The sequence below is a fragment of the Plectropomus leopardus genome, chromosome 3, assembly GCF_008729295.1.
Source record: "Plectropomus leopardus isolate mb chromosome 3, YSFRI_Pleo_2.0, whole genome shotgun sequence".
Taxonomy (NCBI): Eukaryota; Metazoa; Chordata; class Actinopteri; order Perciformes; family Serranidae; genus Plectropomus; species Plectropomus leopardus.
In genome coordinates, this window is record NC_056465.1 from 11,160,989 (window position 1) to 11,176,536 (window position 15,548).

A 15,548-nucleotide genomic window follows, 5' to 3' on the forward strand; every position below is an offset into this window, starting at 1 on the left:
GTATTTACCGTTTCTTTTTCTCATTAAACATTTCTATACTCAGAACAATGAATATAGGAATGGATATGTAATGACCATGGGTGATGTGTTTGAAGTTATAGCAAAACAAGGGAGTGTAAGCCATGGCACATAAAAAGTAGCAGTTTTCCCCAGTGTGGTTCAGAGTGATATCTAAAAGCAGCATTTTCATAGTGACTATTTTAGCATGCTGTTAGCTCTAAGCTCCACCGTGCCCAAGTACAGCCTCACATTGATGCAAGCATGGTCATAGATTCTAAGGCTTCAACTAACAGTTATTTTCATTATTGACTAATGTAACAAATATTTCCGTGATTAGCTGATTAATCATTTAATCTTTGTGGAGTAAAAAATGCCATCACATGAAATCTGAAAAACTGAAACACCTTCTACGTTGGCATATGGTAAGAAGCTGGATGTAGGGGATGCTTTTTGTGGAATGTTTGCTTTTTTTTGCTTGACAGAGACTTATGGGGCAGTTTATCTCAAAATCAAATCGCCTGTAGTGTTAATAATCAATCTAGATTGTTTTTGCTGTGAGTTGCCAAGGGCTGGAAATATTGGACCTCAAGATGTTCACGTTTTGTCAGATATAATGCAGTAAGATGATACTCAGTTGCTCAAGATAATGCACAGATGTTGTTGTGAGCAGTTCCATGTCGGAACTATTTTCTTTGTGCCGAACTACACCCGCCAACCGAATTAACAGGCAGAAGAAAATGTGCATCTACTCATGAATGAGATGCTTTTGGTTGTGACAGCGTGAGATGTGAACATTAATGGCGTCCTCCTCGCCTGAGCTGTAATGTTGGTGAGCCAGCAATAGACGCACACTTCCTTCTGTGCTGTGATACAGTTGGTAGGTGTAGTTTGGTAGAGAGAAAGAAGTTCCTACATGGAACTGCTCACAACAAGGTCTGTGGATGATCTTTGCTGACATTGCTGTTGAGTTTTCCAAATGCTTTTTTTTGGCGATTTGAGCACCAAAAATCAAGTATCGTCTCATTCCATTATATTGGAGAGAAGGCAGAACGATATAGACTGACTAATAGTACTACAGGTAAAGAAAAAAAAAAATGTATATAGGAATTAATTGCTACTTTAAGATTGGTCAATCATCCAAATAACAACTAATAATTCACCTTGACTTTGACAACAATTTGCATTTCCAAGAGACTTTCGCCATTCTTTGCAGCAAACATGCAAATATTGTTATAAGCTGGAAGACAAGCAGCCTCATTGATCTGCGTGTTGACCACAGCATTGAGCAGCTCTGCTCGCTGCAGGAAAATTGTGATGAACTGTCACAAAACTGCAGTGTAAGTCATTTTTTCCTGTGATGATGGAGAATGATGTTCAATGAAGTGTCAGTCAATTACGCAGCCATTTGTGAGAAACAGTGAATATATCAGCAAAAAAAAAGAAAAAAAGAAGAGTGGTGTGACTTTAAATCAGAAAATCACAGAAAAGATGTAAGCTGGAGATTTATTAGACACTTCGAAGTAGATTACAGCTTTATAATTTACTCTATTTCCCCTTTTTTCTCCTCTCTGCTTCTTCTCCAGTCTCCTCCGATGATTTTTCACTCCTCTCTCCCGCTTCTCCCTCTTCTTTCATTTCCATTTTATTGCCTTCTCATCCCTCCATCTTTCCCCTCTTTCATCATTACAGCTCCTTGGCTCTCCCTCCTCCTCTCCCCGCAACGCTTTTCTGGTGGATAGTAAAAAGGTAAAAGTGTACTTTGGGAGGAAGGCCATGTGGAACGTTAAATCACATACAGGTGCCCTTAAGAGAGTGTGAGATGGAAACACACACGCACACACATACATGAACACAGACGTACCATCGGCCCCTCATTTAGGTAGCAGTAATTTGCCGCAGTAAGTGACAGGGTTATTGTAAGACGCTCATTAAGAAAGGGAAGCAGTGAATAAACGTCTGACTGAAGGGAATAAATTCAAACCACTGCGCCACTTTTACTGCTCAGCCATAAGCCGCTTTGATGTGGTGTGTGATGGCAGAGCTGGGGCAGACTCAGGGTGTGTGTGTGTGTGTGTGTGTGTGTGTGTGTGTGTGCGCATGTGTGTATGTGTGTCAGAGTGGTAGTTATGTCTTCCAACACCGATTTTACATTTTATTTGTAATGTGATCACAGTGCAGCGTGTGATGTTTTGCTCCGTGTTTATCGTGCATTCGTACGGTGTATATGCGTCCTCAAGATTTGAGGGTCAAAGGTCAGATCAGTTACCAAGAGACAGACTGTTAGCGCGGTAACACAGTGCGAGGTCACTTCCTATGACAAACTTTCATCTCAGCAGGAGAGAGGGAGGAAAAAAGAAAAGGAGGGATGGTGGAGCAAAGGAATGAAGCAGTGACATTAGAGGAGGTGGAGGGATGGGAGAAGAAGTGATAGAAGCTGAGTTGAGGAGAGGAGTTCAAAGAGAGGCAGTGAGGAGGTATTTAAAGGATGACAAAATGAGAAAACTGGATTGAAAAAGGAGAAGAAACCTGAAGGAAAGTGCAAAGTGCGATGGTGAACTATCTGTGAGTCTGTTCATCCATGTTTCATCACATACTCTTCATGTCGAATGACACTGAACATGGAAGACTTTATTGATAACTCTCACCAACAATGTATTATGACTTTTGACCATCATATTACTAAACTTGAGCAGTCCTTCTTTTATTCAGTTAAGAAATCAGATGTATGTTAAGAAATACACACTTTAATTTTCTCTCATTTAGATTATTGTAATACCCGTTACACCTGCCTCAATCAAGACGCCCTAAATCGTTTACAACTGGTTCAAAATGCAGCTGCAAGACTCCTGACAAAGACGAGCCGTCATACCCACATAACACCTGTTCTTGCATCCCTCCATTGGTTTCCGGTAAAATTGAAGATACAAATTTGTCTGAACCTTTACTGCTTGTATTCCTTACTCTGACTGCTGACTCATGCTGTTGCCACATTTCCAGATCACTACAATTAACTTGGTGATCACAGTAACAGTATTCCTGATAGAAATGATGAAAGTACAACAGATGCTGTTATCAACTGGGTTTATCATTTAGAGTAAGTGTTTTATTCTTTGAAATGGACACCGGTGATGCTCCACCCTACAGGAGAGCTGTTTGTCAAACTCCAATTTTATCCCTTTGTCAGCAGCTGAAACAGGTTGAGCAACGGCCTCACATCTGGAAACTAGTCATTTGAGAGACTTCAGTTATGCTTTACTGTGTGCTGATTCAGCTTCAGCGCTTACTGTCCGACCTCTGAGAAAGATTAGTCTGCAGCATTGGTGCAGGTTAGAAGTGTGATGGAGCACTTCTACTGTGGCTGAGAGTGTAATTGGATTTGCACGTCTCATTTAACCTGCTAGATGCCTCGACAATCCCAGATATTGGAACATTGCTTGAATCTCTCAAGTAAAGCAAAATGGATCTCGTATTTTTCATGGTGCAGAAATAGTCTTTAATTACTTACAATTAAAAAAAGTGCAACCAAAACAACTTTTCACCAGTTCAGCAAAGTCCAGCCATTCAGATACTTAATTATGATTATAGTTATAATTAGAAAATCTGTTTTTGGAGGATTTGTCTTCATTTAAAACATCGGGTCATGGGTTAGGATGTTCATTTGTTTTAGCACAGTTTCTGAATCACGAAAAGCTGATGTTTTAATAGCTTTATAGCACATATTAAAAGCTGTGAGTTGCGTGTGTGTCTGTGCGTGTGTGCGTGTGTGTGTGTGTGTGTGTGTGTGTGAGGGGGAAAGATAAGAGATTAACTTGTATGTACATTCCTTTAACCTACAGCCTCAGGGTATTATGTCTGTGTAAGTAATGTTAAATGTCTCCCTACCTTTCTCTGTGTGTGTGTGTGTGTGTGTGTGTGTGTGTGTGTGTGCTCTGTGTGTGTGTGTGTGTGTGTGTGTGTGTGTGTGTGTGTGTGTGTGTGTGTGTGTGTGTGTGTGTGAGTGTGTTTGCGTGTCTGTGTGTGTAGATGGATCAAAGCTTATACATATAATTTAAATAACTGGTGTGCGTGTGTTAGGAAATACAGTGACCTGATCTTCTTAATTGTGTGTCTGGTGACCCTCATCCACCTAATGATGGCCATGACGGGAGGTGTGCGTGTGTGTGTGTGTGTGTTTGTGTGTATGTGTGTATATGTGTGTGTATTTGTTCTCATAAGCTCCCAAACAGGGATGGAAATGGGCCCTTCTGCATTTAGTAGTATTAATCTTACCCTGTACAGATGTATTATGTTTGTATATGTGGTAGTTTATGATACATTTAAGAGATAGGCTAACTGAACTAAACCGCTGTGTTGAGGATTCAAACCATACACCGCAGTCATTAAAGTAATTAAAAAGGATGGCAACAGTGTTCTGATATGAGGATGAAGCAACAAAAATGCTTTTGTGAAGTCAAGTGAAGTGTATTCTGGTTAAGGTGTCTGAGGTTTCTTGAGGTAAAGTTTCAACCAACGCAGGCAAGTAATCATGATGAGGAACCAGTCTTTTCTGTTGCTATCTTGTTCCCATAGTGTTATCCCATCATAAGTAATGAACAGTCCCTAGGATTATTTGATTCCACTGATTTTAAAGAAACAGTCGGATATTTATGGATATGCGGTTATTCACTTTCTCTCCCAGAGTGAGATAAAGATAAGAAGATCGATAGCACTCTCGCAGGATTATTTTAGCTTGGCAAAACTACTTGGAAATGGGGAAACGGTTACCATGACTTTGTCCAAAGTTCCAAAATCTGCCTTCCAGCACCTCTGAAGCTCATTAATTAACTCGATATATCTCATTTGTTTAATCCTCATATAAACAGAAATATAAAAGGGACACTTTGTGTTTTAAGAGGGAGCAAATTCTTTCCCAGTGCTTCCAGTCTTTATGCTAAACAAGTTCATCGCCTGCTGGCAAAGACATAAGAGTCATTGTGATCATCTCATCTTAAACTTCCCAAATTATGTCCGACCATTCCTATCAACAGACAAATTAATGACAGATAAAAGAATACAGATGCCACTAATAATGAGCTACAGGATCTCTCAGTGGACATCATGTAGGACTTTAATTTAAACTTACATTTAAATCCTGTTGGGCTCTGCTACAGTAGGTCTAGCTCAAATTATCTCACATTCTCTTGGGAAAATCTGTTGTGAGCACTCGTTTAAAATCAGTATAATCAGCTTGCCTTGCCATGTAGCGAAGATAAACAACTTGTAGAGCAAAAAAAAATCTTCCCATGAACATTAAAAATGCATTTTACCAGAGGGGAAATATCAATAATTGGTCTGTTGCCACAAGCAAAATGTATTTCAAAGTTACGCATCCATGCCAACATCCAAGCCAGCAGCATGGCACCATAAAAAATACCTGACACCTGTCAAGTATTCAACTGTATCAGCAACGCCCTGTATTTGATTAAATCTGGGTGTTGCCACAACTAGATTTTTTGGTTCAGTGAAAATTTGTCTTGGTGAGAGTTTAGTTTGAATTTCATTTGAGTTGAAGGTGACTGAGCGTAGCTTTAGATCACAGATCACAGTTCTTTGCAACACGATGCAGAAAGGACGTCACCTCTGAAGTGTCAGTTAACGCCACACTTTCCCGTTACTTAGTGGTGTTGATTCAGCTCTTTGCAGCCTGGCTGGATGTCGTCCTGTCAGCCTGCACTGCGGTGCAGGGTACCTGTTCACCTGCTTGGCACGCGCACCGATTGTTGTCTCACTTGTTGAGACGGGCTCAGGTATGTTGAGGCTGCCACGAGGAATGCAGGGAATAAAAAGGGAGACGGATCAGGAGGGTGTGCCAGAGGAGAAGAAAGTGAGAGCCAGATGCTTTTGATGGGAAAAGGAAATGAATGGCTATGTGATGTTGTCTTGATGTGGTCTCCATGGCGACCCGTGTAAGCTGTTAAACGTCTGCAGGCGAAACCAAAAAACAAGTTCCAAATTAAATGGATTCACTAATGATTAAGTGCAAAAATATCCCGCAGCAGAACACGGCTCTGCAGTTTCTCTAATGCAGCACTTAGCTGCAGGAGGGCTGTGGGAAACTGTGATCTCGACTTGGCACAAACATCCAGCGTTAAATGAATTTATACCCATAAATATTACATCAGACGATTCCACATAATCAATACTAAAGAATTTACCTCATCAGGATTCATGCCAGTCTAACGAGGTGAAAAAACCTATTCCTCTAAGCGGGGTAATCTGAGTTTAAATAGATTTTGCTGTGACTACATCCTTGACTCAGACTTTATAGAAACCAGATTGAGGCCATAAGGTTGTCGGTTTGAGTCCCTGAGCTACTTTAAATGTAAGAGGAGAAAGTGGGTGAGCCGTGGCTAAAAATAGAAGGCTGTGATCGAACTAAGGAGCACTCAGGGTTGATTGTAATGATGATTATAATAATGTGAAGCAGAATTTTACTGGCCAGGAGCCCAGCTGAACTATCCTGGATATATAAATGTTTAAAATATGAGTGGGCAATGATTAGACAAGAGCTTTTTAAGTTCCATCAGCTCTTCATATTTTTTTGTTTCAGCTTCAACACAATTTCACTGCCAAGAGTGTCACATTCATATCAGTCAGATGTGAGAGACTGTCTCCTCTGTAGCTCTTGAGTTTCGTCATTGTTTACAGAGCTGCAGGAAGTCATTTTCTGCGGGAAACGAGTCAACGAAAAGTAGTCAGAATCTTCACACCTTTGCGGCAGATATCCGAATTACTTCATCTTTTGCATCTTTTTGCCAAAAAGATATTTGGTTGAATAAAGGTTATGATCAAAATCCAATTCCAGGACGTCTAATACCAAGGTCAATCTGACATAGAATACTGACGACAGGTGACATTGATATTTGTTGGGTTTTTTTTAAGTTGTGACCTTAAGTAATCCAGATCCAGCATTTCCCAATCATCTCATGCCACCGTCATCTTTATGTAGAATAATGACATTTAGTTGTAAAGTATGTAGAGCCAAACCCAACATCTGCTAAATGTTATAATATTAACATCCACACAATGTGAAATTCTAACATTGTAAGACATTTCAAATGTCATTAACCGGATTTGCAATCAAAATTTAATGTCTGCCCGAGGTAAGAGTCCAAGATCTTCCTGGTGTCATATCGACATGCAGTTCCAGCTTGGATGAGTGACATGTGAGAAACCATTACTAAACTAAATTTTAAACACTGAAAGTAATCATTTAAGCTTTTGAAACCTGAGCTAATTGGCTTGATTTCACACAGCTTGAGCAATGAAAGAAGAAATGACTCAAAAGTTAGCAAGCAATTTGTAAAAAGTACAAGAAAATTACCTGAAAATAAGAAAAAATCAGGAAATGACCTGGGGAAAGCCCTTAAAAAATTATGATAAGGGTGCCCAGTAGTTCATCTTGTAGAACAGGCATCCCATATACAAAGGCAACGTCCTTGCTGCAGGGGCCGCAGGTTTGATTCCAACCCATGGCCCTTTGCTGCATGTTATCCACCCACCCCATGCTAAGTCTGTCCTATCAAATAGACAAAAAAACAAAATGATTTGAAAAAATTATAATAATTTTGTAAACTAGCTTCAAATAAGTTATTATTAAAATTCTACATTTTCAAAATCGACTAATTTCTTGCAATTTTTATTTTCCTACCAAGCTGCTCATTGCCTTTTTTCCCAAAGTTTTTGGAAAAATTGCACCAATTTGGGGTTCAAGGATTTAAATATTTGTTAAAAGTGTCTGAAAAGCAGCACCAGAAAAGTTGTTGTCACTCAAGGTTTCAAAGGGATAAAGAAGTGAAGACCGATTAAACAACTGTTCTCCCTCCCATAAAGACTTCTGCGGCGATGTTCTCACAAGGTTGTACTGAATTCAGCTGTCAATGTGCCTTTCTTCTCTCTTTTCTGTACTTCCTTTTTTTCCCTTTACAACTCATCATTTTAAACTGCCTAGATAAAAATAAAAGTCCTTCTTGAAAAAAAAAAAAAAAAAATAGACCCACACTATCGCACTTCCTCCTAATAGCCCAAAGGGAATTTATCTTATCACTGCTGGGCAGAAACTAAAGCTCTGCATATTTATAACTGAATGTATTTCTGTGCGTTTGCTGTTCCATTGTATCTTTGTGATGACCAATTTTAGACCTCGAGAGGCAGAGCAGATGTCTTTCTGGTCGTCACTTCTTCAGGGGCCTTCTTCAGTGTTATTCTCCATGTCACCCATCAATTTGGAATAATGCACCAAAAGCAGGATTTGGACTGCAGTAAGTCACTCGAGACAAGTGGAGCCCCGTGGACAAAAGAAGCATAACAGCACCTTTAACTGACTTAACACTTCAAACTGGGGTCAGTGATCTGAGATGAGATGGATAAGGTTGACAGGGCAGAACCCACAGAAGCTCCAGGTGCATTATGTCGGACCGTCATAATGTGTCTAGAAACCCCCTTTGACATTTTTCCAAAACCAACAACTCAGCAAGCAGTCCCACTTTAGCAGCAATTGGCCAGGTGTGCAATAGTGATGCAACTATTCAGGTTTGAAACTCTATCTCAAGCTCTCTTTTCTTCATTAAAAAATATGCCAGTCATTTTTCATGTTTACCACTTAGTGCAATGCCTTCCAGGTGAAACGGTCCAATAGTGTGTGTCATTATCCATGTTTGCGTGATTCATTGCATCTCCCCACCTCTGCATGATGACACGCTTTTCACACCTCCTTCGAGCATGTCCATTCTGAACAGCTATTAACACTCATACCAAATAACAAACTTTTGTACCGACAAGTTTGTTTGAAGCATTCTCTATAGGGCTAAAAGTGTAGATGTGTACTGAAATTCAGTGAAATAAGTAGAGAATGTCTCTGCAGCACAGACTCCCTGTCAAACCACAACAGGCAATCAAGGCATAGCTTTTCTCATTGATTAATGTTCAGATGCTAAGATTAGGATTAATGCCTTAGGCACCGAGGAATGTGTTGTCAGTGAGTATGTTTACATGCAGGAAATAGTCCGGAAAAAGACCCACTAAGCTTTTACATGTCTAATGACAATGTTTATTCTACTAACACTCCATTTTATTTTATTACTCTGATATTTGTTATATTACTTACTATTCTATTTTATTTTTTTATTATTTTATTTTATTTTAATTTCTATTTCATTATTGTTTTATTTCTTTATTTGTTTGTTATTTCTAAATTAATTAATTGATGTATTTCTGTTTATTTCTAATCTGTTATTATTATTATTACAGTTATTATTGTTATTGTCATTGTTCATTTCATTTTCTTTGTCTGTGGGAGTATGTTACTGTGTGAGATGATGTATATTTGCATATTTGTGTAAATTGTTTTTGGATGCGCAGTTGAAACTTCAAAAAAAAAAAATCTTAAAAAATCCACTAACACTTCAGTTTACATGCAGCTGTGTATACTCAGATTAATGTGCCCTAATATACTGCTTATTGCAACAAAATGGAGAAGTAGAACAGCTGGAGCCAGTTGTCATTTTGCTTCTTTGCATCAAAGTAGGATTTTTTAACATTTCAGTGGCAGACTTCTTGATCTCTCTTTACTTCCTTCACCTTCTTGAAAAGGTCAGTGCTGCGATATTTGCGCATATCCAAAAATCTTTTGATATCCAAATCTTTCATAAAGTTAAAAAGCAGGCGTGTTTCTTCTTTTGACCAGAATTGTGTGATTTTCTTTTGCATGCATCTATACATACCAGTGTTGGCGAGTTGGTTTGTGTACAACGTATCCATGACAATGCATGGAGCCAGCGTAAGCACACAAGTGGCCATCTGTCGCAAACTGCAGTAAAAACCTCAGTTTAAACTTATATTATGAATTGGCTGTATACATGCCCAAATAATGCTCCTAAAACCCAAATAATACAAGCATATCCCACATATCTTATTTGGAAAATTTTGGAATACAGTGTAATTTGTAATATTTAAATGGAATATGCTGTTTATATGACCCACATCAAATTGCAAATATTGTCATAATCAGAATAATGGGCAATACTGGTGTGCATGGAACTGTAGCCAATGCCATTCCCCACAAATGTAGTACAAGTGTGTGTTTGTGTGTGTGTGTACCCTCCAAAATGTAGTCTTAACAAAATATATGCTGAAGCTTAAAGAAAAAAACAATGTGAGCAACTTAATCACCGATAGAAACAGATTTTAGTCGACCTAAATCTCCTCACAGCTAATCCCTTTCCTCTCCTCTCCTCTCCTGTTTAAAAGCCGTTTTGTCTTCAAGGCTTTGCTTCCAGGGAGTTTTTTGATAACCTCTCTCCATGAGCAGATGGTTGCCTAAAGGCCGTTCATGAAGCCCTTGAGCAAGTCTCTTATTCTCAGCGGTTGTAAGACAACCTGCACGAGTCATTTCAACGACTGTAATGTATCCATCTGCATGTATTAGCATGTTTGCAAGCTTGCTTTTTCTACATGTGTTAGTGTCTCACCACCATGCTCAGTTTGGTCTTTTCCAAGTAAATTAAGTTTTTATAGCAGGATGCCAGCTGCTTCCATTACCCAGCAACCCAGGAATGCAGTAAAGCATATGTGCCTGTGGTAAACGCCCTGTGTCGTTTAGGTTGGTAAGCAAACCAACAACTTAACATTAGCTGATGCACATGAGCACAAAGATGGTGTCTGCTGCCTCCGAGCCACACGTTTAACACTGATGGTTTTAAAACCCCAGAAGAGGAATTATCTGTCCTTATTCTGCCTGACTGTGAAGCCCTCTAAGAGATTTTCAGAAAGGTGACCTGATGACAGAAAATGACTTTGATTGATGCCTCAGATCTCAGCTGTGTCACACCTCTCCTCTCCTCTCTTCCTTAGCTTATAATGCTCAATTTTTGCAAGAGTGTGCCCGAGGTGCTGACTGAAGTCAAACTGAAATTTGAAATGTGATCTATAATGATACTGCAACTATTGATCAAACTGCTCTTGACATATTTGTGGGAACAGGTGTTTTCATGGTAACTGACATTTTAAAGCCGGTGCTTTTAACAAGAAGCCCTGAGGCTGATTGCCAACTGCGCAACTGCTGAAGGGCCCATATTGAAGGGCCCATTTTGATATTTAATTGATTAATGCTCCTGTCTTATCTGCTTGGTTTAAAGAAAGGCCTTTTGTCGAATTCCTAAATATAAAAAGTATGATCCTAGTTTTAGTTCAGTTTAGTTTAGTTTTTCATTTCTTGCTAGCCTCTTTTAAAGTCCTTATGCTGCTTGTTTCATGATTTTGGGGCGTATTTGGGCTGCTGTAATGCTGTAATTCTACTTTGAATTAAGTACTCCATCTCTATACATAATATACTTCACCTTAGTTTTTTAAAGTTCATTATTAAGTTATAAATTCAAAATGGACTAAAACTTTAAAGGTGAACTGTAAAATGACTTTGGGTCGTGCCTGCTGTATAGCGTCACAATTAAGTTCAACATCTTTTGATCCGCTAGCATAAAGTTATTAACAAAGCTATAAAAAAAATGTAATTTGGGATTCAGAATCGTAGGAGAAAAGATCATGGTTGTTATGTGAACTGACATTTCCCTTGCTCTCTGCAAATCATAATAACAGCAATAACTTTAATGTGGATTATTATTGCACAAAAAAAAAAATACAATTCTTTTAGGTCATCTCAGTTTTGACCACATAAGTACAAAAGTCAAAACAAACACAAAGTATACTGATTTCTTAGTTTTCTCTAGCAAAGAGATGCAAAGTAGCTGATTTGCTGTATTGCTGCAAAACATCAAAATTGTAAAAAGAAAATATGTTAAAAAGAAAATCAGGCATTGCAGAAATCAAGAGACACATCTATGTCAATTAAAAAAAATTGGAATGGAAAGCAACATGCAGCTGAATAATACCATAATATAATGTATATGGATGGATGTAAAGATGTTCGCATCTCAGGGCGGGGGAGTGAGGAGTCAGTGCCAGTGGAGGTCCTGGGCCTTGCTGATAAAGCCAACTGCAGTTTCTGGAAAAAAACTGTTCCTGTAGTGTGAGGTTTTGGTCCTGATGAATGGTAGTCTCCTGTCGGAGGTGAGTGTTTTAAAGATAAATAACATATATTAAAAACAAATAAATGGCATGAGCTGTCAATGCTAAACACAAAGAGGTGGAGGTGATGCAGTAGTTCTCTCTGCAGAGTAGATTGACAGGACTGTGGGAGTTGTGTGAAAATTTGCAGCTAAAGTGTGAGGACGCCATCATGTTTTTAAAAGCTTTTTCCAACTTTCAACAATCAGACACACAACTCAGGAGGAAACAGTTGTGATTAGTGGGAAGTGATTTTTTTTATGATGTTCGGGTTCAGAGGATTGATGCGTCTCAACTCAGACTGACTGACCTGCACTTGACACTTGAGGATTACTGATGAAATGGGAATATTAAATGAGTGTCATGGTTGATCTGCATAGTGAGTGTGTGCAGCTTCCACTCCAGGGTTTTATTCTTCTATTCCTCCACTTGTTCTCTTAGATTTGTGATAAAGCCAAAAAAAAGGCTCAAAATATCCCAAAAGGGGATGTGGGAAAAGACGTAAGGTGGTACATAAACTGCTATTTCCAATAGTACGGTTGCCAGTCTCTCTGTTACACACACACACACAAGCACACATCCACACGCATACATGTGCGCACTCACACAGACACACACACAAACACACACACACACGCCCAGCCAGTGCCAATGAAAGATTCATGGAGGAGTGATGATTAAGGCGTCTCCTCTTCTGCTCCACTTACCCTGGTGGACAAATTCTGCCCCCCAACCCACACATACACCCACACGCTCATCTGCACACACACACACACACACACACACGCACACACACGCACATACACACACACACACACACACACATTCAAACCCAGGACCTGTTACGAAGAACGAGAGCACTGATGCACACAGCTGTGGGGCACTTACTCACCCTTAACCTTTCCAGGCATTGGTGTACACGCACACACACACACACATCCACACACACAAACACACAGTCTGCCAAGAGACTGATGCTGCAGACTGCTTTCTAGGCTGTCTGGCAGACCCAGGGTGTGTTTGTGCAAGTATCTTTAAATGTGTGTGTGTTTGTAAAAAGATCTTTATTTTTATTCTCCACTGTGGGAGCATCCCCTTAAGAATAGATAACAAAATGTTGAAGGTGAGCAATTTCCTAGACTCCTGTTCCAGATTTTTGTTTTTTGAAAATTAGGGCACAGTTTCAGGTTGGGCGTGTCCTGATCAGGGTTTTTGACTTAAGGCAGTTATTATTTTCAGCAATCAACATGTTTTTAATACCGTGCAATTTGCCTTTGATTACCCTTTAAAGCACTTAAAATATAAAAGAAATTATTATTATTATTATTATTATTATTATTATTATCATCACTGAGTTTTTATATTGCACTTCTGGCCAGCAGACATGTCCTGTAAGCTAATACATAAGCCCACACGATGAGACTAAAAATATGTATATGTAATAAAAGTTTTGTTTGAAACACTCTTTATCATGTACAGTTCATTTACTCAAGCACTGAATTGTATTTTAAGTCACTTACTTGTACTTCATTTGGCTGTGTAAATTTTCTGCTACTTCATACTTCTACTACACTTATTTATTTTACAGCAATATACTCGTTACTAGTGACATGTCAAAATGAGGCTTTACATATAAAATGTAAGTTTATGATATATGATGCATAGTTATAGAAAAATCACCCAATAGTATTTTACCTCCGAAACCTATGTACTTTTACTTCAGTAACATTTTGACAGCATGACCTCACCTTATAATGGAGTATTTTTATCCTGTGGTATTGCTACTTTTACTTTGGTAAAATGTCACAGTACTTCATCCACCATTTCCTGCAATTGTTTACAGTTGCAGAACATCCGGTGCTTAAAAAAGAGACAAAAAGCTGAAAAACAAACCTGCTTGCCATTTTATAGATCAGGTGTGCTGTATTTACTGTACAGAGTGCTTTTCTTGTTGGTAACTACTGTACATATAAAAGGATTCCAATAAATGATTAATGCAGTGGGGTGAGAGGCACTCAAATCCTTTCCTTGAACAAAAGTAGCGTAACTACATTGGAAAAACACTCCAGTCCTGCATTTAAACTGTAATTAAGTAAAATTAAATAACTATTATCAGACAATATAAAATAGTATCCGTTGTGTAAGTGCTCATAATGAATAGTGGTTTCTTACAAAGTGGTGATTGATGGATTGATGGAGTTCATTGTTAAACTGTGATAATCTGTCATATCATGTACAGTATGATACATTATATCAGATGGATATATGCAATATTCAGTCACCTGTGTGCAGATCCAGTATCCAGTTCTCCATCTCCATATAGTGCAAATTTTAGGCAGTGTGATGCTTTGAGCTCAAGATTAATGTGAGAATGTTAAATAAGGGTGCCACTAAAATGTTTACCTTGTTTGTTTACCATCATAGTTGAGAATGTTTGCATGCTAACATCTGCCAGTTATTGCTTAACACAACGTACATCTTAGGGCTCATTTTTGCTCAATGTTAGATGTGTATGGAGACGGGCAGAGCATTTTAACGGTACTCTGCGTTCATTTCATCCTTATTTGTGCATCTTTAAAACACTGCCTGCATTAAAAGGTACATTATTACAATGTTATCCACTGTTGCCATGTTTGTTGTTATCTGAATCTTTTGACTCTGCCCTCTGGTGCCATCCTTTGGCCTCATCTGTGCCAACATAAAGGACAGCCCGTTCTCATTCCAAAGTCGTCAAATACCACTGCTTTCACAGTGCTTTTTGCATAAGATCCCAATGCCAACGCCCACCTTTTATGTCCACATGATATGATCAGATCATGGGAGCAGCAGGAAGAATAGCTGGAGTAATGTGCAGATGCAGACGTCTACTGCAAAGCGGCAATTTGTGAGGACTTGGGATGAGAAGGCGTTGTTAAGGACGCATGGAAGTATGAGGACAATGACATTTACAATGTTTGGAATACATTTTTGCACGTAAGGAGCATAGAATTATGCCTTTATAGTGATTCCAGTGGCATTAGTTTTGCAGGAATTTAGTCATAAATAATTTGACACCTTAACATTTTGACCTGATGATAAGGCAGCAAATTTAAAAAATCCCATTCTCAGGACAGTAAGAGGGGACATGAATGTCTGAAAAAACAAAATCATGGCAATTGATCCAAAAATTGTTGGGACATTTCTCTCAAAACAAATGGCAATCTTTTTCTCCATGAAAAGCCAGGAGATCATAAAAGCCTGGAAACTGTGGATGTCTGTAAAGAATGTCATGGCGATCTATGCAGTAGTTTTTGAGATTTTTCAGTATGGATCAAAGAGGTGGAGCAACTGCCCTTGCTATAGAGTCATGCAGGTGTTAAAAAAAAACTATACACCTGCATTTTCATTTACTTAGCCTTGTTGGTGAGGCTAATTTGATGGTGAATCTACATGTTAAAGAGATGACACAC

General features: G+C 38.8%; 1 protein-coding gene across 1 annotated transcript in view; it reads left to right on the forward strand.

Moving 5' to 3' along the window:
- LOC121941252 (glypican-1-like) overlaps positions 1 to 15,548 on the forward strand; it is a 50,285-nt gene that overhangs the window by 16,997 nt on the left and 17,740 nt on the right. The gene's annotated exons all lie outside the window — the stretch shown is intronic.